This window comes from Equus przewalskii, chromosome 1 (genome assembly GCF_037783145.1).
Source record: "Equus przewalskii isolate Varuska chromosome 1, EquPr2, whole genome shotgun sequence".
Classification (NCBI taxonomy): Eukaryota; Metazoa; Chordata; class Mammalia; order Perissodactyla; family Equidae; genus Equus; species Equus przewalskii.
Window position 1 is genome coordinate 99,729,945 of NC_091831.1, and position 23,042 is coordinate 99,752,986.

At 43.5% G+C, this 23,042-nt stretch overlaps 2 long non-coding RNA genes across 7 annotated transcripts in view; both read left to right on the top strand.

Annotated features, from left to right (window-relative positions):
* LOC103562241 (uncharacterized) overlaps positions 1-23,042 on the top strand; it is a 224,079-nt gene that overhangs the window by 92,571 nt on the left and 108,466 nt on the right. For 3 of the 6 annotated variants that reach the window (XR_011539857.1, XR_011539873.1, XR_011539865.1), the window contains exons 8-9: positions 188-289; positions 20,412-20,471. This is a non-coding gene — a long non-coding RNA (uncharacterized lncRNA). Of the gene's footprint in view, positions 1-187; positions 290-2,548; positions 2,592-20,411; positions 20,472-23,042 lie in introns of all 6 variants that reach the window. The other 3 variants (XR_011539853.1, XR_011539854.1, XR_011539870.1) reach the window with 2 other exon arrangements.
* On the top strand, positions 4,403-10,815 carry LOC103562240 (uncharacterized). Its single transcript, XR_547644.2, has 3 exons — positions 4,403-9,185; positions 9,826-9,929; positions 10,542-10,815. It is a non-coding gene; the product is annotated as an uncharacterized lncRNA (long non-coding RNA).

The following is a 23,042-nucleotide window of genomic DNA, read 5'->3' on the forward strand; positions in this document are numbered from 1 at the left end:
CCAGCCAGGAAGAGGGAGGGCTGGCTTCCTGGGGAGAGAGGGCCCTCTGCCTTCCCAGAAGGAGCCCTGATGTTGACATTGATTAGTTGCCAGTTGATCAGCTCTGTGAGACATGGCTGGGCCTTTGTTCACCGGCCTGAAATATCAAAGGACTGAACAGTTCCTCTTTATTCCCATCATCCTTAAGGTAAAAATGGAGCACTAATAGACCATGAGAAGAGGACTCTGAAACAAGTCGAGGAGAGCCCTGTCTACACCCTCCCCCTGCTGGAACATTTCTAGATAGCAGGTAAAGTAGTATATATTTAATTTTGCAATTATGACTCTGTCCTCACACGTACATATACACACACTCACTCCGATGTTAAAGGCCTCATACTTTTCAAAATATAAAATGGTACTTAGTCCAGAGTGCATGTTTGGAATACAAGCACTTGATGTGCTAAACTAAGCCCAGTTAAGGTTTTTAACTACTGATGATGGACTTAAAAGGTGAATACAGCCCCCAACTTTGCTCCTCAGTAATTCCAGAGTTTCTCTACTGATGTGAAGAGCAATTTGAGCTCTCGGAGAGGCCCTTCTGTGAATTCTCACAACTGGGCATGATGCTTAGTCAATATTTGTGGATGACAGTGTGAGGAATTAAAGAGATTCTTCTGGAGTGCCTAGGGGATTTATTTCAACTTGACGTATAGAAGAATGTGAAATTTAGATATGTAAGAGAAATTATATGAGGGACTCCATCTGATTACTAAAATTTTCATTGTGCCCTGGGTTGCAAACACATAAATGGGTTTTTAAAGAAGATTGAGAAGAGAGGAATATCAAGGGCAAGAGCCTGCAGCGTTCTAGAGGGAATGGTTGGTCCAGGGCTCTAGCCACGGCGGGAACTGTCATAATGCCCTCAGGAGTGGTCCCCTGCCCAACACTGAGTATTTCTTAGGGCAGTGTGGTCTGGGTGGGGTGTGCATGTATGTCAAGGAAAATAAGAGTATATCAGTGAGGAGCAGGGTCAGTATCATCCTTTTTACTTCACAGCATCTCAAGAAAGAAGAAAGCAGAGGAGAGGGGAGGAGAGAAAAGGGAGGGGAGGAGAAGGAAGGGGAGAGATTTAGCCAAAGGAGTGAGGAATGGAACATGCAGCTGCATAGGAAGATTTCTAAGCAGTCCTTGGTTGAGGGAAGAAGGCTCAAAGGAGCAGTGAGCATGCTGGGAGAGAGAAAAATCCAGCCATTTTGGGTGTGGGTAACAACTCACCCTCTGCTGGATTCTCAGGGTCAGGGATGTTCTCTGTTATGAAAAGGGTTTTTTGGGTAGAGAAAATGGATTGAGATTTGAAAGATGGGGTCCTCTGCCCAGCAGAGGAAAGGTGGGCAAAGTCTGGTGCCCAGGCCTGCGTGGGCTGCAGTGCCTGTCTGCACCCCCAGGAGTGGGATCTACCCTTCCTTTTCTCCACTTGCACTCACTTCTCCCTGCCCATTCCCCTCCCACCAGTGCCTCTGGGTGGCAGCCACTGTTTACCCCATACTCTTGTAAATGATGGGAAGAGAGATGAGGAGGGTGGGGAGGTTCAGGGAAAACAGTCATGGAGAGAGATGGGGGCCGAGTCCCGCCCTGCACCCAGCCTGGCCTCTGTGAGACGTTGCCGGGAGCAGAAACTCCCTAGGCAGCAGAGCAGCCAGACTTCTTACAGCCTCCCCAGGGGGACGTGGTGGGTGGAGAGGGCCTCTCGGATCAGCTCAGACTCTATATTCCTTAAAAGGAGCCTGGGGGATATGCACCTTCCTTGAGCATCACAGCTGAGTCCAGCTCATTTTGGAGTAACACAGAGTGGGGCCAATCCCAGTTTGGGAAGGAGATGGGACAAAGGAACAGAGCGTCTCTGTCTCCTTGTGGAACAGCTAAGCCGTTTCAGGCTCTATCCTGTTTCTCTTGTTCCCACTTTTGAGGACTGAGAGCCCGTCATGAACCCTTGCACAGAGCCTGGGTTGGGAAAGGCTATGCCCTGGGTGCTTAGGGGACCTCAGAGTTTAGCTGTGCAAGGACACATTGTACGTGGAGTCTCTGTTTCCTTGAGGTATTGCATCTTCTCGTATGTGTAGGAGGAAGTGAGCTGGGTGTTTGGAGGAAGAGGAGAGAGGTGCAACTGGTTGGATTTAGGGGTGGATGAAGTAATGCTGTCAGAATCTCAGTGATGTGCATAACCTTGGGCTGTGTGGGGCCCGGATACGGGAGCCACTGGAGAGCTTATCCTGAGAAACTCTGGCAAGGGACAGGGTTGAACTATTTTTGGGAAGTCAGACCCAACTGATAGGTAGCAGCAAGCAGCAGGACTCAGGGGCAGGAGTCAAGGGCTCTGTCTGGCACTTGTGTTCTCATTCACAAGCTGCCATGTTTGCATTCCTGATTCTCTTTTCCAAACTGTTGGTAACCCCCTTCCCTCCCTCTTTAACCCATTTAAATATGGCTTTAATGGTGGTTGTCCTGTTGTAATCGGGAGTGGGCAGGGCATCTGTTCTCTGATGGATGTGACAACTTTGTCTTCCAGATGAATTTCACCACGAATTTTTCAAGTTCTAGAATGGACAAGTGTGAGTATTAATTAGTACCACATATCCAAACCATTTACTTTTTCTCTCTCCAGTTGTTCCTGCTCCTTTTGTTTTTTCTTTTTATGGTTTTGAGACTTTCTTTGCTTTAAGAAAATCTCTTTTAGTTCGGGGATGTGTAACTTATCTAGTATTTAATATCCTTAGTTGTGATCTTAGAGTGGAATTCGGTCAATATATTATCCAACTATTTCATAAACGTATAGAAATACAATTTTTTTCTTGTAAATTTATCTTATTTGACTTTCTTCTCAAATATCAGTCCCAAGCATTGTTGGGCCTATGTTACTGAGAAAAAGCATGTTGCGAGCTGAGCTGGAAGATAGTTTCTAGTCTCCATTCTTATCTTTTTCTTCCTTTGTGACTTGTGATAAGCCGTTTAACTGTTCTGAGCCTTTGGTCACTATTTGGGAAATGAGACAGCAATCCATCTCTTCTACCTCACTATGCAGATTTGATTTGGAGAACTACGCACATATACGCAACCAAACTGTGCCAAGGTCCCTCTGTCATTGGTGAAACCATGATTTAGCGTTTGGTAAGATTCCATGCCTGAGATGCTTGGTCTTTTCTTCTCCATAGTTGATGCTGAGGGAAAGAATGGGGATTTCTTAATATTGATGGGTCATGGCACATGACCCCCTCGGGGCTTGGTATTGCCTGTGAATAGATATCGCTCATCTTTTCCTATGATGTGCATATCAGACATTGTCTATTTGGCTCCTGCTATGGTCTTGCCGTTGGCTGCCTGTGCTTTTACCTTCAGCATCACCAGAACAATGTTCAGTTGAACTGGAGTTCATATTCAATGAACTCTAAAAAAAAACATTTGACACGACCTCCAAGAGCATGCGTGGTTTAGTCCATGCCTGCCTCTCCAGCTTTATTTCTCCCAGGCCACTCTCTCTACTGTTGGCATCTTAAGTATGCCACATTTCTTCTCTGCACTTAGGCATTACTCCTGCAGTTCCTTCTACCTAGAACACAATTGCCCTCACTCTCCTCCTACCCATTTCAACTAGGTGATTCTTGCTCATCTTTCAGATTTCGGCTCCATGGTTCTTAGAGAAGCCCCTCTCCTAGATCAGGGCTTTATGCTCTCACAGTGCCATGTACTGATCCTCTAAAACCTCTATCTCAGAGAAGTTTCATAGAGTTACTTGTGATCTTCATCAGGCAGGAGCTATCCTTCTGCTCACGATTATGTTCCTAATGTCCAGCATGCAAGAGATGCTCAATAAGTATTTGTTGAATGAATCAATAAATGAGTGAGTTTAGTGTTTGAAACTTGTTACCAGTTTGTGCCTATAGAGGGAAAGCATCGGGACTTGATGTTGTCCTGATTCCCAGTGAAAACCCTTTGCAAGCACTAGCTCAGCTCTGGAGACAGAGGCAGCCATGACTCCCACCCAATGAGCAAAGAGTCTGTCAGCTCAGCGGCTGGGGAAGAAGTTGGGCTTCCTTTTTCCAGGGCAGACCCCCAGCAGAGCCACGGAGTGGTCGCTTTGCCTTCTGGCTCATTGGCCCCTTTGGGTCCTCACCCTCTTGGGTGTCCTGGACCCTCAGCTCTTCTTTCATATCCTTGAAGGCCCCTATGCCTGCATCCCTGCTCTCCTCTGTCTCTGGCAACCTTTCCAGCCCTGGCTGTAGGGCCTAAAGAGTCCCTCCATCTCTGAGCTCCTTTTTGGGGTGTCTGTATTCTTCCCTGGACTGTGAATTCTGCCCTGCTCTGGGGCTTTGCTTCAACCGTTACTTTCAACTGCCATCAGAATGTTCTCTCCTTAAAATTCTCAGGGGTTGGCACCCTGGTTCTGTAGCTGGGTGGATGACAAGCCTCGAGCACAGGGTCCAGGCTTTCATCTTCTGAGTAGGCTCAGCCTTCAGTATACAGTAACTATACAGCAACGCATCGTGATTCAATTCTTTAATTGAACTCTTACTCAAATTTTCAAGGCAGTCATGGCCGCCTGCCTGACTCCTCTGCTATGGTTTCACCACCTCACTGGACTCTCCCTGCCTGCGAAGAATCCTCTTGTGGGTACATTGGCAGACCCAGCTGAGGAAAGTTGGTGTCCAAAGGACTTCTTGCCTTTTCACTTGGCCCAGGCCCCAAGGCAACTGTGACTCTAGGCAGTAACTGCCCCTGGTTGAAACTGCCCCAAAGCTTTCTTCCCTCAAGATTGCAGCGACTTCTGCTTCTCCACCCTCAGGGCTGGGCCAGGCCTTGGAGGAAGAGGGCAGCCCATGCCGGTGGCTCAAAGAGATAGTGAAAAGGTGTCGCTTATAGTGGCTTCCCCTGGTGTCACTGCATTTAGATCTAAGAAATAGGAACTTGTGCCTTCCCTACCCCCACAAAGGCCTCAGGCATAGCCAACTCTCCTCTGGGCTTCTGTCTCAGCTGGGAAATTTAGGGATCCCTCTCTTACTTGATTGTATCCTTAATAAAGCCCTGATGTTTTGTACCAAGGAGACACCCATTCAATCAGAGCTGGCTTTGGGCCTCACTCTTGCTACTTCTGGAACAAGGCACAGTTCATTCTTTCCTCATTCATTCATTCATTTCATATCTGTTGAACACCCTATATGCCAGGCATTAGATAGGTACAAGGGGTACAAAAAATGTCAGACAAACAGAAACAGACTTCAGCTTCAGAGAGCTCCTGGTCTAATGGACCCCCTTGTGTGAAGGGAGCAGGTTGTGAGGGGCCCCTGGCTGGAAGGAGGTGTAGGGGTTAAGGGTGTAAGCTGAGGCTGGGAAGGGAAGCCAAGATGTTATGAGAACTTGCAGACCAAGTTTACAATTTAAGCTTTTAGCCTCGAAGGCTTGGGGAGCCATTGAAGTCTTTTAAGACAAGGAAAGAAATAATCACATTTGGGTTTTTTAAAAAAGAAGACTCTAGCTGCTGTGGGAAACACAAGTTAGAAGAAGGCAGGAGTAGAGATGAGTCAGGATCCCCTTGGGCAATGCTGGCAGCGACGATCGGAGGGGCTTGGGGAGAAATGGTTGGAAATGTAACCCGGGTGGAAGACATTGACAGGCCATGGAATGGATTGCACGTGGGCTGAAGCACAGGGATGGTTTACTGTGAAAGAAAACACTGGAGGAGGGCTCATCAGAGGGACACAATTCTAAGTTAGGTTTGGGACATGTTGAGATGAGGTGCCTTTGAAAGGAGGAGGTATTCAAGGATGGAGCTCATGGGAGAGACCTGACCTGTAGACAGAGGTTGGTGGATTATCTGCTTATATGTAATTACTCCATGGGCATGGGGGAGCTTGCCTAGGAGAAAGACTGGAAAAGCGAGGGTGCCTTAGGGGAATGGAGGAGGATTTCTCAAAGGAGGCTGAGGAGGAATGGCCAGAGATATAGCAGGAATGCCAGGAAATTGTACTGTCACTACAGGCTTGAAAGAGTATGTTTGCTTCTCTCCCCAGCCATTCGCCTGGGGAGATGATTTTGTCACAGACACATCTCCTTCATCTTGAAGGTGAAATGTAGGGAGATGGGTAGGAAACCACTGTCATCTGGGAAAGGCATGACGGTGTTCTCATAGTCTGAGCAGGAGACCAAGGAATGCTCTGGCAAATTCCATTAGATTTGGTGGCAGGGAGAGGCATATCCCAGAGTTGTGGGGCAGGCATGAAGAAACTTTTGGAAATTCAAGACTGGATGGCAGCATTTTCTCTGTCTACGTGTCCATGGGCTATAAGCCAGGGATGTTATGAAGAACGGGAACAAGGAAGACAGGGGGCAGGAGATGAGGAGGCTCTTCAGAGTGGTTGTGGGCATTGAGAAGCCTGATTTAGGGAGGGTAGTCAGAGGGGAGAGCAAGACCAGCTCTGACCACTGGCATCCAAGAAGTGCCAGCTTCCACGTCCTGTTGGGTTGTGAGATAGGCAGAAGCTCTTTTTTTCCTGGCTTAGCCATGTTTCTTAGAGAAGCAAGAAGCAGAGGAGTTTGTCACTATAAAGGTAAGAGAAAAGTCAGAGGGGCAGAGAGGATGGAATAAGGGAAACCAGTGAGGTCCCCGAAGGGAACAGGCTGGGAATGCAGGACTGTTATTCCATATTTATGTGGGCTCTGAGAAAATCTCTGAAGCCCATCCAGCCCCTCTGCCTTCCCCAGCCTTTTTAGAGCTGCTCAGAGCATCTGTGGGGTGCAGAGAAAAGGGGCTGTGGAGAGGCAGGCTGAGAGAAGCTGGGAAGGGTCAATGCGGGCCCCAGGTAAAGATGACCTCAGCAGATAGAGGCAGCCTGTCAGATCCCCTCCACCACTCCCTGGGCCAGCAAGCCACAGCTTGGGGCAGGCTGGTCCCCCTCGAAGCCCTGGGTCCAATCGCCATCTTATGCCTGGCCATTCCAGACAGATCTATCTGGAGTCCCTCAGGGTGAAGCCCCATCACATGAAGGCAGGACAGTCCTGCCAAGGTGCAGGCTTGAGGCCATGGCTGCATGAGGAGGTGGGAGCAGTAGGGGGTGGGGAAATGGGGCAAAAAGAGCACTTGCAGACCCCCTTTGGGGTGTGGCTTCATTTTGCCCTCCAAGACAAGACATATGTTGGCATAAAGAAATAGATTTTCAAGAGGAGGCAGGAGGCTCAGCATGGGCACCAGAGGAGGATGCCATGACTTTGAAGGGACAATTTTGGAGTGATTCTCCCAAGGATGGGGGGTCAGTGCTGCACTTACAGCCCTAAGTTCCTCACCTCATAGGGTTGTTGTTGTTGTCCGTGAATTTTTAAACAGAATCTTAGAACAGCCAGACACACCACCGATGTTGGTTAACATCACAATTTCCTAAGGCATTGTCCATTTATGTGAAATTCTTGGACTTTGTGGGTACAAACCACATCTCCTATTGATGTGGCCCCCTATGCTGCTCAAAAAGTAGGCATTCCAAGTTCATGAGTGAATAGTAATGACGATAAGATTCGCTTTTAGGGTTACATAATTAGGGTCAGTTTGGAGAAATTTTTTTCCAAGAATGCTTATTAGAGCAGAAGGGATACAGAATTAGGAGTCAGAAGACCAGAAATAATTTGAGTATTTCCACGTGGTGCAACCAGTGCTGGGGGCTGGGACTTCAATGGCCGTCAAGATAGAGATGGTACCTGCAGTAACAGAGCTGGTGACTCTGTTGGGGAGACAGACAAAAAAGATGAGTTAGAAAATAATTACAAATTATGACTAATGCTATGAAGGGGGAAAAAACCCAGTGGGAACAGTAGGATGGATGTTACCTAACTTTAGGTCATGGAAAGCTTCTCTGATAAGGTAACCTGAAACCAACTATTGGCCACCCAAAAGCAGGGGTGGGGGTGTTTAGGAGGTGATAAGAGCATTCTGGGTAGAAAAGGATTTCCTTTCTCAATTAGCTGATCTTGGGTATCTCTGTGAGCACCAGTTTCTACATTTGTGAAATGAGGATAATTCTACTTATCCAGCTGACCACACAGGGCTGGTGTGAGGATGAAATGATATGAACGAATTTTGTTAACCACAGACTGATGTAAAGACCACAAGTCTGTGAGGAAAGAACTCACTGATAATTTTCTTTCACTTTTTCTGTTCATTAAATTTGGTTCCCATGTATAACATGACTGTAACTTGGGGAGCTCTCTCTGAGAGGGACAGTGGCTAAAGGTCATGTTGAGAAGAAATGACCATAGAGTCATGAATAGCCGTGCAAGGAGATGACGTTGTTGGAGGTAGACAAAGGTGATTCTCTGGACAGGGGATGGCTGAGCTGAGTCTTAAACGATGAGGAGGAGATTCTAGGTTTTTGTAAAGCTGAAGAGCTGGAGAAAAATTGAGGGTAGAGCAGTTGGTACATATTTCAGTATTCTGTAGACACAAACGCTTCTAGGACCTGTCCTGGGGGAAGGGCGTGGTTAACAATAGTTAATCTTCACAAGCTCCCATTAAATGCTGCAAACAGGCAGATAGGATTTTCCCTGGCTGCTCAGAAATGTGACTTCCATCCAGTAGATCATCAACAGGTGTTTGATGAATTGAAGGACACTCCAAAGATGGGAGGCAGCCGAGGAAGTCACTGCCAGGCTGTCCTGCAATCCCTTGGCTATAAAGGAGTACGTCAGATCAGGATCAAAACTTTCTGCGGGTTTGCAAAAACAACTCATTTCATGTGCACAGTGAAGCAAGACAAGTACTAAAAATGAACGAATCCAGGAACGGCCCTCTGGGGAGAAGGCCAATCTCCTTGGGCTGGACAGTTGGACAGTGGGGCATCAGCCACAGCTACATTTCCTCCATTTGGTCTGAAACTCATGGACTGTGCCACTCTGCTGATTATGTCATAGGGTCACTGAGAACCTTGGTGACCACTCAGCCATTGCCCACAGCTTCTGAATGGTGTTCTCCATGTGAGTCTTGTTGTATTGGTGATGTTGAGAAAATTTAGCCAGAAAGAAGTATGAGCCGGTTGGTGAAGAAGTTGCCTACAGCAGGACGTAGCAATGTCACATCCTGATGACATTTTCTCAGCTACATGTTCATCTCAAAAGACTGAAACACTGAAGCAAGTATTCTAGCAAAGGGGCTCTCAGGTGGCCTTCAGGTGAGAGAGGGACCCATTCAAAGGGAAGGTGGGAAGAGGGAGGGTCGGTTTCATCTAGGAGGGGAAGGTCAGAAGGAGAAGCGACTGGCTTTGGAGATGCTTCCATGGGGTTCAGGTTTTCCATGGCCTGTTGGGGCTCTTTCCCTGCTGAGCCTGGGCCTCATGTTCAAAGGTGCTTCTGAGGCGGTCCATGGACGGTACCTTCTCCAGCAAAGTGAGCCTATGACTTTTGAAATTGTCAATGTTAGTTATTAAGAGTGACTTTGTGTAGGTGAAGAGGAAGCAAAAGGAGGAAGGCATTTGGGATAGAAAAGTGTAGAAAGGAGCAAGAGAAGCAAATGGCTCTGAACAAGAGGGGGAGTTGGGTCAAGAGAGGTCAAGAGTCTTGTGGAGCAGATACCTAACATCATGAGGAAGCCAAATTGATTCAGAGTTAGTGGAGATGACTTAGATTGGCAATAGCAATCATGAAGAGGTTCAGGGATTAGCTTATGTCTGCCTTGTGCAGAGGTGAGGGGAAGCTAGGAGGCCAACTGAGAGCGGCTTGGGCTCGTGGGGGAGCCCATGCAGGGACAGTCGGCCAGGACGGAAGAGGGTTGGCCATGTCCTGTTTTTCATATCTTTCCTTTCCCACTAGCAGTCACCTGTCAGCAGTTTGTTGGGAGGCTCCGGACTCAGCAGGAACTTCTGTCAATGGAAGGTCCCACCACCGCTCACGGGAGGAAGACCCCATGTTGCCAAGTGGTCAGTTCTCCCCAAAAGAGTTGATGCATTTGATACAGTTCCAATCAAAACCGCAATAGGAGTTTTTGAACTTGGAGTGGTATTTCTACTATTTATTTATAAGAATTTATTTTGCAAGAACAAGTGAAACTTACCCAGGGAAAAAAGAAAAATAAGTAAAATTAGCAAGTGAAAGCTTGCGCTATTAGATTTTAAAGCATATTTTAAATCTGAAATCATTTAAACGGTCTGAAGCCGGTGGCCAAATAGATCTATGACAAAGAATAGAAAGCCCAGACATGGGTTTATTTTTGCCTCATCTGCTTTTAGAGGAGCGGGTGTTTCCATTTAGAACTTTGAGCAATATAGACCCATCACCGTTCGGAGCAAAGTGAAGTCAGTGTCCCATTCATTGCCACCATAGTGCCAAGGCTGGGATGAGGGTGTCACCAGCCCAGAGCGGCATTGCTCTTCATCCCCTACAAGTTCCCTGATGTTTCATGTCCTGTCGTATTGTGTTCAGCTGCCTGGCAATCTTCCTTTTGGCATGTGATGCTTCTTATAGCTGGAACCCTGAGATCTGTTAGAGTTCCGTGCATGCTTACTAGTCAGTGCTCTTGATTTTCTTTAAAGGTGTGAAGGAGAAGGCGAAGCAGGGTTGGGTGACACCTCAGCCATCCAGCAGAGCGGGGGAGAAAATGCAGCGTCTCCAAATTCATTCTCAGCGGATGTGAATGGCCTTGCTGTTTCCTGAAATTCATCCACTTTCTCTCCCTCCCACCACCAACCTGGTTACCCTGTAGATTACAAATGTAAGCTTTTGTCTTTGAGTGTATTGAGTAAGTGATTTTACCGAATAGAAGTGGCAATCTAGGTCAGCGAGTAAAGTGTAAATCATGCAGTAATAGATCCAGAAATCACCTAATTATTATTTTTTTTGGTGAATAATTATCCAGTGCCTGCTTGGGGACAGGCCAGGCATTGTTCTGGGTACTGAAAACCAGCATGTGAACAAAACAAATGAAGTCTTTGCTGTCCCAGGGAGCAGGGAGTTCCTGGGGAAGAGGAGACACAGTGAGCAATGAACCAGCCAATATTTAACTTGACAGGTGGCTGGTGACATGAAGACAAGTGAATCTGGCTAGGAAGACAGAAACTGATGGATGTGGATGATAGCCATGGGAGACTTCTTGGATAAGGTGGCTTTTGGGCAGAGGCCTAAAGATGCACAGGTCCATGCCATGGGGCTATCTGGGGAAGAAAGTTCTAGGAGGTGGGTGCAACAGCTAGAGAGGTGCAACTGGTGGGTTGGCTACGCAAAGTGGGTCCATTTTGACACCTTCTTCTCTACACAGAAAAATTATTGTCAGGAATCCTGGAATAATTAAGGAATTTAGGAATCCCTTTCTGTATTCACTCTTTGGTTTTAAAACAATTTAAAGAGTATACATTTGAATTTTAAAGAGAATAATCAATTTCAGTAAAATATTGCATCATGAACTTGTATTTATTTGCCCTTGGAAAAAACACTACGCTTTACAGAATCACACTGTGTTCACTGTTTAAATTTTAAACACAAATAATTCCGAGAGGTCAGAGAAAATGACAGAAGGAAGTGACTCAAGTTTTGATTCTTTGACTTCACAATCATTGTGATCTCATTGTGTATTTTGAATCTGCTACTTAAAACTCAAACCTGGGGGTCTGCAGTGTTATAAGGATAGGAGCAAGCTCAAGTGAACTGAACCATTATGAACTAAACTCGCAAAACACATGTAGATGAGTCTGTGTTCACATACACCTGATGTTTGTGTTTGTGTGTGCACACATGAGTCTGTGTGTGTGTGTCTATGTGCCCTCCTCCCAAAAATGTACTTAGTCCCAGCACTTGCCATTTCTTTCTCTGGCTCTGCTTCCTCCTCCTCAAAACAGTGTCTAGATGTTCTTCTATCACTTCTGTAGCTGAAATTAGGTTAAGTCAGGTAGCTTCCAGCTCGTTTCCTAGTTTGTGGCAGGTTCTTTGATGCTGCTGTAAGGGGACCTCTCAGACTTGTATTTCTATTGCTCCGATTAGATGAATGAGGAGCTAGTCTTCATCGTCAGTAGCTACCTGGGTGTTTGTATGGAATTATACTGGTGGGAAATCTATTTCCATGTCACATCCTCCAGCCACTCACCCACCCCGGGCTCTTGTTTACTGGGAGTTTCAGTACTCGGATGGAGGTAGCAAGATGGACAGCGGTGATGGGGTTAAAGTGCCACTGTGGCCATTTCAAGGGCGTCAGTTGTGCAGTAGAGAGGCAGCCATCTAGTGTTCTGTTTGGATGGATCCCAGGTCTGATGGGGGAGCCCTCCGTGGGTGGGGGATAAAGTGTGTTCCTACTTTCTTTAAAGAAGGTAAAGCAGCCTTATTTCATATGGTTAAAAAATTCAGCAGCTTTGGTTGTTTTCACTAAATTAACCTTATAAGTTGGCTGAAATTTCTAAATGCCACTTAATTTACCAAAAGCTTGCTTTCAGTCATAGTTTGTGTGTGTCTGCGTGTTCAACTTTACCTATTTGGGAATTTAGTAGGAAAATGGAAGAGTATGCCTTTGCCATTTTAAACAGAAGTTCTGGGATTCCTAATCAAATTGTTTTCTTGAATCATAATTTATGTTGGTGCTTCTTCTGGGGAGAAGCTAGGAGGGGTGAGGGTAAGAGGGACCTTATTGTCTCTTTACGGCTTTGCAGTTGTCAGAGAAGATGGCCCTCAGGGATGTTATCCCTCCCAGCTCGCTCACAGGAGGCAGCGTGGCTCCAGTCCAGTGAATCAGTTCCTTTAAGGAGTAGCTTTTCCCAGGAATATGACTGGTATTGGTGACCCTAAGGAATGGCAACCTGTACCTTGAGATGGCTGTGATTGCTCTCTTTCTATAAGGTCTAATTGTTGGATTTTAAATGAAGGGTTTATATATAAGGGGTCTGTTTGTTTAAAAGTTGAACATCATATGCTTTGGGATAAGCCCACTGGGCTGACAGAACTTACCTTCTAGGCAGATCCTTGAGCTACCAGGTGTGTGTATACTGCGAAAATAATCTTAAGTCTCATGGGTCTCTGACCACAGGGTGTCAAGAAAACCTAGGCTATTTAGAAAATGTTTTTGCTCTGGAAACTCGTGTTTATAAACGTTGTGTTCTGAAAAGGAGACTTCAGTAGCCAATGGAGGCCACTCTATTCTGGGGTCTTAGATAGGGCTGCGGTGTGAATAAGTCTTGACTGAAGAGCTTCGCCTCTGCCCAGCTGGGTCACCCTCAGCTTCTCTGTCAGTCTTAGGGAAAGCAGTCTTGTTTAGTATCCTTTATTTTTAACTCACAACCTCTTGTCCATTGGGTGATAGGAAAAACACCAACTTGGGTATGCATTATTTACTTTTTCAGATCCTAGTGGAACTCCATCTGGTGCTGTTTAGGGAAGTGAAGAGGCCTCTGATAAGCACAGCTGGGGAAGAGATTTCCCCGGTCTGCTGCTCTGTTGTTTTGCTCACTTTCTCCCAGCACCAAGGACTCTACAAATGATCAGAGAAGTGAAAGGAACTCTGAAGACCAGATAGCTCTTCAGAATTTCCAATCAAGTCTCCAAAATTGATAGGAGATAGATGAACAGCATGATATGGAACTTCCAACCCCAAGATTCTGGAGCAGAGTCTAGAACTCAAGCCTCTGCTTTAAATGCCCACTTGCCTTCTCTTTCAGCTCCATGCCAATGCTCATTGAGTCTCATCGCTTACCTAAAGAAACAAAAGGAAAATTAAAGTACTTGGGATTAGAATGATGGATCCTAGATTGGGAAAGAACCAAAGAAATCATCCCATCCAATATCTCATTTTTCATAGTCAAATCTGAAGCCTAGTCATCCCCATGACACTCCTGTGTCTTGTAAGTGATCAGTTAGTCTAAAGATAATGTTTAGGAAATGCGCCTCGTTGTAAAGGACAGCAGTTTCTTTTTTTCATGCCAGGGATATGTGGGGCTAGGATCAGAACTCTCTGGGTCTTTAAAAACCATTCTACTAAAAAAAATATGGGCTGAAGAAAAGTTAAAAATAAAACAAAGTCCTTATTTTCTCTGCTGGTGAATTCTCCTACCTGGGCCTGGAGGCAGAGTCTGTGTGTTGCCATATTTCTGTCCATCCCCGGGTCCATGGAACTGTGTGAAGTCACATGGAACATGGAAGTCTCAGGTCCCTGGAAGCCCAGGCAGCCATTCAGACAGCTTTGACATTTGACAAGATATGGTCATGAATGTCCTCTGTGGGAGAGGCCACTTATCTGGTGATGTGGGAGGAAACTACCAGTGAAAGGAAGGTCATTTGGTGATGAAGCTGAATATTCTCTTCCCCTGGGAGAAGCTCCTAAAAAACTTTTGAGCCTCTTTCATGAGGAATGCAGGAATTCCAGAGGCAGGGTTACCTGACAGTCCTACAAATATGAGGGTAAAGGGGAAATGCTCTGTAAAAACAGGGGCGGGTGGGGGGGACATAGAAAGGACATAATAGAGTAGACTGGAGGAGTGTGGAATGATGGCAGGCTCTGTAGTAAGGAGCTTCAGAGGGAAATGTTTCAGGCCATTGCATCAAGAGCCTGGACTTTCTTGGAACAGGCATAGTTACACTTTTAAGTGATTTGTGCCTCAGTCTGAGCATCAAACACATCACTCTCAAAGGGCCTATATATCCATCCATCACCTTACTTCCTGTCCTGACCTAACACAATTTTCAAAGGGGACACCTCCTATTTCTGGTTTGAAGTGTAAAGACAATAGGTTCTACATGCCAAAGAGGCCGCCATGAAAAAGTTTGAAGTGGCTGATCTACAACTGGTTAGATGACTCTTAAACCTCTCACCTACATCAAGTGTACAAATGAGTCAGCACAGAGAATTTGGAGGGAATGTTTTTGAGGAGTTCTGTTTCTGGTGAGAAAGATTGTGGCTGAGCTAACATCTGAGCCAATCTTCCTCTGTTTTGCATGTGGGCTGCCTCTATAGCATGGCTTGATGAGCAGTGTGTAGGTCTGTGCCCAGGATCCAAGCCTGCGAACCCCAGGCTGCCGAAGTGGAGCACATGAATTTAACCACTACACCACCGGACCAGCCCCGAGAAGGAGTCTCTTTAAAAGAACTTTGTTGTGAACTCTTTACTTCCTCATACAGAGCAAGGAGCATGTGTGTGTTGGGGGGGTGGGTGGTGCTGTGTGTTGGCTCTTCTTCCTTCAAGTCAACAAAACTATGTAGAAAATTTTATATATGTGACTTTCAGTAAGGAGCACAGTGGTCTGGTGCCTGATTCCTACTTGAGTAAAGGGCAAGAAATGAGCTAGGCAGGCATGGATGGATGAACTGATGGCAAGGTGGCTGCTGTGTGTGACTAGCTCTCCCATAGTGTACTGGGGCCAAGAAAGTGTTTCTGTGGACCAGAGATGGACCCTATGTGAAATCAAATGTGAGATTATCTAAGGACTTGCCTTGCTGTGAAGGCAACTGGAACCCAGCAGAGAGAAGCTCAAGGTATTGCTGGATTCTCAGGGCCTACAGAATGAGTAAGTGGTCATCTGGAAAAGCCAAGCGGATCTGAACACAGAAAAGAAAGTGAGAGACCCCTAGTAATGGTTGAAGGATGGATCCTAAAGGACCATAAAGTATCTCATCAGAGAAAGCATCAGGTGAAAACATCTGCCAAGAGACTGGCCTGGTGGCACAGCAGTTAAGTTCACATGTTCCACTCCGGCGGCCCGGGGTTTGTCGGTTTGCATCCCAGGTGCGGACCTAAGCACCGCTTGGCACGCCATGCTGTGGCAGGTGTCCCACATATAAAGTAGAGGAAGATGGGTACGGATGTTAGCTCAGGGCCAGGCTTCCTCAGCAAAAAGACGACGATTGGCAGCAGATGTTAGCTCAGGGCTAATCTTCCTCAAAAAAATCAAAGACAAAAACAAAAACACATCTGCCAAGCTCAGAACACAAAGCCAGCTTCTAAGAGTGCCAGGTAAGTAAGAACTTTCCTTATTTATCCCTCTGTTTCATCCAGGCAACTGGGAGGGTCAGCACTGCATCTACTTGCGGAGGGGCAGGTGACTAGGCAAAGAGGGAATTAGCAGAACATACACCATTCTCCTGTCTGCTGGCTTCTCCTCACAGCTGGCCCTGTAGGTCCTGCTTAGGGGTGACAGGACAGGGGTCACAATGAATGAAGATAGAACTGTGAATTATTATATGAAACAACATTTTAATTTCTGAAATGAGGCTATTTTGAGACCAAGTGATCACAGGATTCTCTGTTATTTAAGAGTGTCTGCAGAAGTCATGAGAGTGCTGACTTTTCTTGATGGGACAGTGAAATATTACCTCTCATAAAAGGACGAGTGTGAGAATGAAATAAAGTTGCTTTGTGATTGAGGCCAATATCAATTCTTGCCAAATTAATTTAAATATTTTGGTGACTTCTCAGTCTAAATCCTATTGTTTGTGAGCTTAGAAATACCATTCAAAGTTCATCTAAGAAGAATAAGAAATTGCAGAAAAGAATAAGTAGGTATAACTTACCCTCCAAAAGGTAAATAAACATCCTAAATATTTACGGTAACTAAAACGCTGGAGTGTAGGACTACTGTAAGAATCCAATGACAGATCAATGAACCAATATGGATAGAACAGCAATAGTAACAGTTTACACGGCAATTCAACATATAAAGATAATAGCACAAACCAGAAACAGATGTAGAGTGCCAAGATAAGTGGCTAACTATTTTGAAAAACATAAATTTGGATCTTTCATAAAATAAATTCCAAATGGTTAAATAGATAAATGTAAATAATGAAGCTCTAAAATACTAGAAGGAAAACAACCCAAGTGAATGCTCTTTTCAGTGATCACATTAAGATCACTTAATGTGAAGCAATGATAGCAGATACAAAGGAAAAGGATGTTAAAGTTGGGTTAATTAAAATGTCTTTGTCAAACGTACTGCAATCAAAACAAGAATATGGTGATATTTCAGTTTCTGCCAGTGTGATGAATGAGGCACCTAGACTGACTCTGTCACTGAAAACAGCTAGAAATATTGGGTCAATTATCTTTAAAAATTTCCAAATGCATGCATGATGAAACAAGATATTAAAGAACATTAAGGCAAAAATGAATATGGGACCTCTGAGACGTAATTAGATCTCATTATCTGGCTTTCAACCTAGGTATTTTCTTAGGCCATTGCTTGCATGGTTTCAAATGTCATGGGTCGTAGGACCCAAGGCTCTCTCGCATTGGAGATTTGAATAGGAGATACACCCATACAACTGGGACTCTAAAGAAATATATCGTTTTAATGGCAAACTAGAAAAACTCCATTCCCACATCTGCAGGGGACTGCAAACATAATTGTTGGACTTAAATTTGGAATTGAACTGAGGAGATGGGAATACCTCCTGAGAAACTGTTAACATACGAGCCCTTTCATCTGTTTGCTGCCCCCAAACCTGAGAGGTCTACAAAAATCTGAATTTGAGAATTTAGTTTAAGTGATTCTGGACTGGTAGTTTCCATAGATGTGTGGCAGAAGCAAACACTGATTTCATTTGGAAGAATTTATTCTCATTCTCAAAGAATTAAATTCCAGATAAAAAGTAGCAGCTCACAATAGCAAAACAATTTAAAAACTCACAAAGAAAGAAGCTACCTTGAGTGAAAGCCAGGAGACACAGAAAAACATCAGATTTCAGGCACTGAGATTATGGGATGTGGAAAAAAAGCCTGTTAAACAAATTTCAAAATATACAGGAACAATCTGAAATTGAGTAAAGGACAAGATTTATAAAAGAACTAAACATATTCCAGAAATTAAAAATGATTGAAATTTGATGGTTAGATATTCCTGCTTCCAGTTAAAATTGAGTGATAGAGACCAGATTTTTATACTTTTGCCTTGAACAACTAGAAAATGAATGCAAAATACATGAAATAACCGTTTTTAAACACCAGACAATAGGTAGACAAGGACACCCGGGGCTCAACAAAGATTGGAATAATTTGGTTCCCATAGCCCAGAGTGGAAAATCCTCATAATACATGAGACATCAGATAAAATCCTCAAAAGGATTCACCTTAATAATGGGTCTAAATTAACCCTAGACTACAGGCTCATATGGAACTTTAAGAAATAAATATCCACAAGCAAAAATAATACTCAGGATGAGATTAACAGATTAGACACTATGGAAGAAAAGAACAGTGAACCTGAATACTAGCATTAGAAATTATTCAAAATGAAACACAGAGAAAAAAAGGCAACACCCCCAAAATGTGCTTAATGATATGTGGGAAATGCCAAGTGGTCTGAAATAGGTGTAACTAGGATCCTGTAAGTCATACAATGGCATATGTTACAGCAGGAATTATAGCTATATGCAACAAACTGGTTGAACTCTAAGAAAATAATAATGAGTTAAAAAAAGCAAGTGATAGGGGGCTGGCCCCGTGGCCGAGTGGTTGAGTTCGCGCGCTCCGCTGCAGGCGGCCCAGTGTTTCGTTGGTTCGAATCCTGGGCGCGGACATGGCACTGCTCATCAGACCACGCTGAGGCAGCGTCCCGCATGCCACAACTAGAAGGACCCACAACTCAAAATATACAACTATGTACCGGGGGGCTTTGGGGAGAAAAAGGGAAAAAATAAAATCTTTAAAAAAAAAAAAAAAAGCAAGTAATAGAAGAAAACATACTGTATCATTCACGTTATTAAAAGGCAAAAACATGCAAAATAAAACAATATATCTATGCTTAGAAACAATGCAGTAAAACTATACAGAAAAGCAAAATTTAGCATAGGAGTTACCTTTGATGAGGAAGAAATAGACAGTATCTCAGAAGGACAAAAAGGGACTTCAGAGACAATTTTATTGCTCATTTTTTTACACTAGGAGGTGGGTACATGGGTGTTCATTATTTTAGGATTCTTTGTATCTTACGAGTATTTTTTAATGTATTATTTTAATACGTTTATAATTAAACCATTTTATTAAAAAAGCACCTGGGGATCTTGAACACTCAGGTGCTATTTCCAAGGTCCCCAATTACCACATAGGATGTGTTTTGGTTTGAGGTTGATTGAAAGGACAATGTGAGTATAGGGCACATTAGCACATGACAAACCACTGGGATGAGGTGGAAGTGATGGGGGAGTGAGGGGAAAGGGTGGGTAGGGACTTCTCAGTTTAAATACTGTTCTGTCCTACAATCCCTGTAAGACTAAGTGACTAGTTTCTACTCTGTAATGGAGCTAAAAATCCTAAGATAGAAGTGATACAATGGACCATCCTGAAGGCCAAGTACAGTGAGCCCAGTACATTCTTGGATTAGAAATCGGTACATGGAGGCCCTGAAAAAGCCTCATCCATCTTCAGGGTGGAAGATCATCCCCCTTGCATAGCTTCCCTGTCGCATATTTCCCAGGTATTTTATTATAATTTCTATCAAAAATTTTCAATAAAATTTGATACAAGAAATGAACATACTAAGACACCAGAATCATCCAATAAGGGGAGAAAATTCCCTCCACACACACTCTGTGGTGTTCCCCTCCACAAGCCTTTTGAAATCCCTTATCTAAGGCAAATTCTGTTTCCTTTTTTATCCACTACCTCTTATAGCCTTTTATAGGTACTGAGAGATGCACTGAGCTGTGTATATCATTTCTTTAGAATAAACTTTACTTTCTCTTTGGCTAAGCGCTCTCCATTAATATTAGGTCAATTGAGGGCTTTAGGTCATCTTCCCTAAATACTTTTTTTTTGTCCAGAAGATCATCATCCTCATAAGTTTTATTTTTATTTAATTCTATTTGACATAGGTTGTATGGCATTTATTGAATTACATGATTATAGTTATATAATTATAGAACTTATAAACCCTTTATTATATAATTATAGTAAAAAGACTAATGTTTAGCAAATCACAGATCAGTAAATATTACTGAGTCACTTTCCATTTGTATCCCTTTGCTATGCAAGGCATATTTCCTGTAACTGGAGTTTAGAGTTCATCTTTTAGAAATTCCAGGTTCCATCTAGTTTCTGGCCTTAATCGTAGCCCAGCCACCAGGAAATCAGTTTCCCCTGACAGAGGCTTTAAGATATCATTGTGGAGCATCACCTACTTACTTCCCTGTGTATGTAATAATGCTGGCCATTAATCTGTCCCATTCTGAACAATTGTATCTTGGGAACAATGAATGCTCCCCTTATCCATAGCATGTGGCAGTGAGAAAACAGCAATAAGGACTACAGTTCAGGTTTGCTGCAGTGGTCCCGAGAAATCATCGCTTTAACCTGGGCCTTTGGTACACTCTGCCATGTTTGATGAAATTAATATATCCATAAGTCCTTTCTGAGGGAGGATACATGCCCTCTCACAATGTTGTAGCCCGTTAATTTGGTCATTCAGTCTATTTGCAAACTGCTTTATTGATTTTCCAGGCCAGCTGCCAGCTGTGGCCAGTTTACCTGAAGAGAACTCTGTTTGCAATTCCAATTTGGGTAAGCAAATCATTTTCAATGTGATAGCAAGCTCTAAGAAAGTCACTTCTGCTTGACTAGGCATACACTGTCCATTTCCCAAGCCCTCTGAGTCTCTTTTGTCAGTTTTGTCTACTCCTTTCCATTGTTTATAGCTCTCACTTTTTTTTCCTGTTTTATTGCAGTGGCTGGGACCTCCAATATATAGGAGCAATAAGTGATAACAGATATAATTGTCTTATCTCCGACTTCAATGAAACTGTTTCAAAGATTTTAGCATTATGTATGTTGCCTGCCACAGGTTTATGGTAATAATAGTATTTATTATATATATATATTATATATATATATATATATAATATATATATATATATTATAGTATTATTACTAAATGACAGTATTCTAGGCACTTTATATGCATTATCTATTTTTCATGATACCATTTCCCAGATGATGAAACTGAAGTACAGGGTGGTTAAAGAACTTGACCATGGCCTTACAGCTATTAGACATTTGAGTCCAGGAATGCTTACTTCAGAGTCTGTTTAATTTGCAATACTGTCAATAGGCTGATGCCTGTATCAAGTTTCAAAGGGCTCCTTTTATCTCTAGTTGGCAAAGCATCAGTTGCTTTAAAAAATACACATATATATCAGAAGTGGGCGTTATACCTTATCAAATGCTTTTCTGCTAGTTTTAGATGATCACATGATTTTTGTCCTTAATTATTTCAATAAATTTAATTGTGTTAATATGTAGTGTTACACTGATAAATTTCCTAGAGTTGAACCTTTCTTATATTTCTAGGATAAACCCTATTTATTTATTACCACTTTGTTATTTTAATATACTGAGGGGTTAAATAAGGCCTTGTGCTTTATTAAATACGTATGAGCAATGCTTGCTTTGCCTGGCATTGAGATAAGGGAAACTTGTGCATATCAGAACAATGTCCTTGCTTTGCATAGTTCCAATAAGCACAAATTTCACTTAACACAGTGCTATGCAAAGGATGACCTGCCTATGGTTTGGACTTTGTGCCTTCTTTTTCTTTGGGATTTAGCAAGGAGTTAACCCTAACTATGTGCTCAAATAATAATTGCTGGTTTGAATTTATCTTGTTGGTGTGCTACTATAGATCAGGGAGTCATCGTCTTGGTGTTTGTCTCCTCCCAATGTGCTCAACATTTTGCAGCTGTGTTTTTTTAAGTTCATTTCATGTCCTAATCTTTTCACATTTTTCCATACTTTCTGCCTCTGAAGGAATTGCTTGCCATTTTTTGGTTGGTTTGGAGCCTTTCTACGATTGCAGAAAGAATAGATCTCAAAAACCAAGGTTCTGCTTATTCCCTTTGCCAACAATGCCCAAGAAGCTAATGTTTACAATATTTCCCTCTCTTGATCTTTTCATTCATCAAACCTGGATTAGATCTGAGAAGGTCAAGAGCACCATTGTCCTGTTGGAGGAAAGGCTGTTTCTAAGGGTGACACTTCTGCCCCAGCCTCAGGGCTCTGCAGCTGGGTCCACAGGTGTCCCCAGACACCCATGTTACTAGCTGAAAATTGGGTCTGGCAGCTTTGGTTGCTGTGCCTGTCACGCTGGGCAGAAAACAGAGACTGTCTGTTGGAGGTGAGATTGCTTGGCTTTGCCTGGACCCCGCCATTAACTGGTAACGGGAATGCTTCCTCTTTTAATTTCTTTATGTCTAATAATAATGGTTGCCTAGATTCATCTTGTACACTAACTTTTTTTCATTTGTGTTTTAACACAGCATTGCTAGAATATTCCACATAAGTGGATTTCTTAGTAACCTAATTCTCTTCCTTAAAAGTGAAAGCTCTTTTTATCTTAACTCTGTTAGTGGAACTCTTTCGCAAATGTGTTTTCTACATTCCTGCCTTCTTAAATAGAATATAACATAATTTAATATTTCCTTGATAATTCAAGGTCATTACGATGGACATCAGTCAAGGTCTTGCGCTGAAACTTAGTGATTCTAGAGTTTTTGCACTTCTACCAATGTCCCCAGGTTCCTGTGCATTGTCTTTTCTTTTTTTATCCCTTTTTTCTTTTTAAAGATTGGCACCTGAGCTAACATCTGTTGCCAATCTTTTCTTTTTTTCCTTTTTTTTCTTCCTCTCCCCAAAGTCTCTCAGTAAATAGTTGTATATTCTAGTTGTGAGTGCCTCTGGTTGTGCTATGTGGGACGCCACCTCAGCATGGCCTGATGAGTGGTGCCATGTCTGCGCCCATGATCTGAACCGGCAAAACCCTGGGCCGCTGAAGTGGAGCGTGCGAACTTAACCACTCAGCCATGGGGCCGTCCCCCGTGCATTTTCAATCTACCATGATATAGGTCATTTTTTCTCTTCCCCTGTTATACTAGGTTATTAGCTAACATATAACATGTTTTCTGTCTCTTTATAGTTTACTGCATTTCGTGTGTTTTGATTGGGAAACAAGGTAACTTGCTAGGATTATTTATAAACTAAGAATAAGCAGGTTGTGAAGGAGGGCCCGCTTTTTCCATCCCAAAGTAAGGGGATTCTATTAGATTTTCTGTCACATCTTTTCCAGATAACATTTTCTAG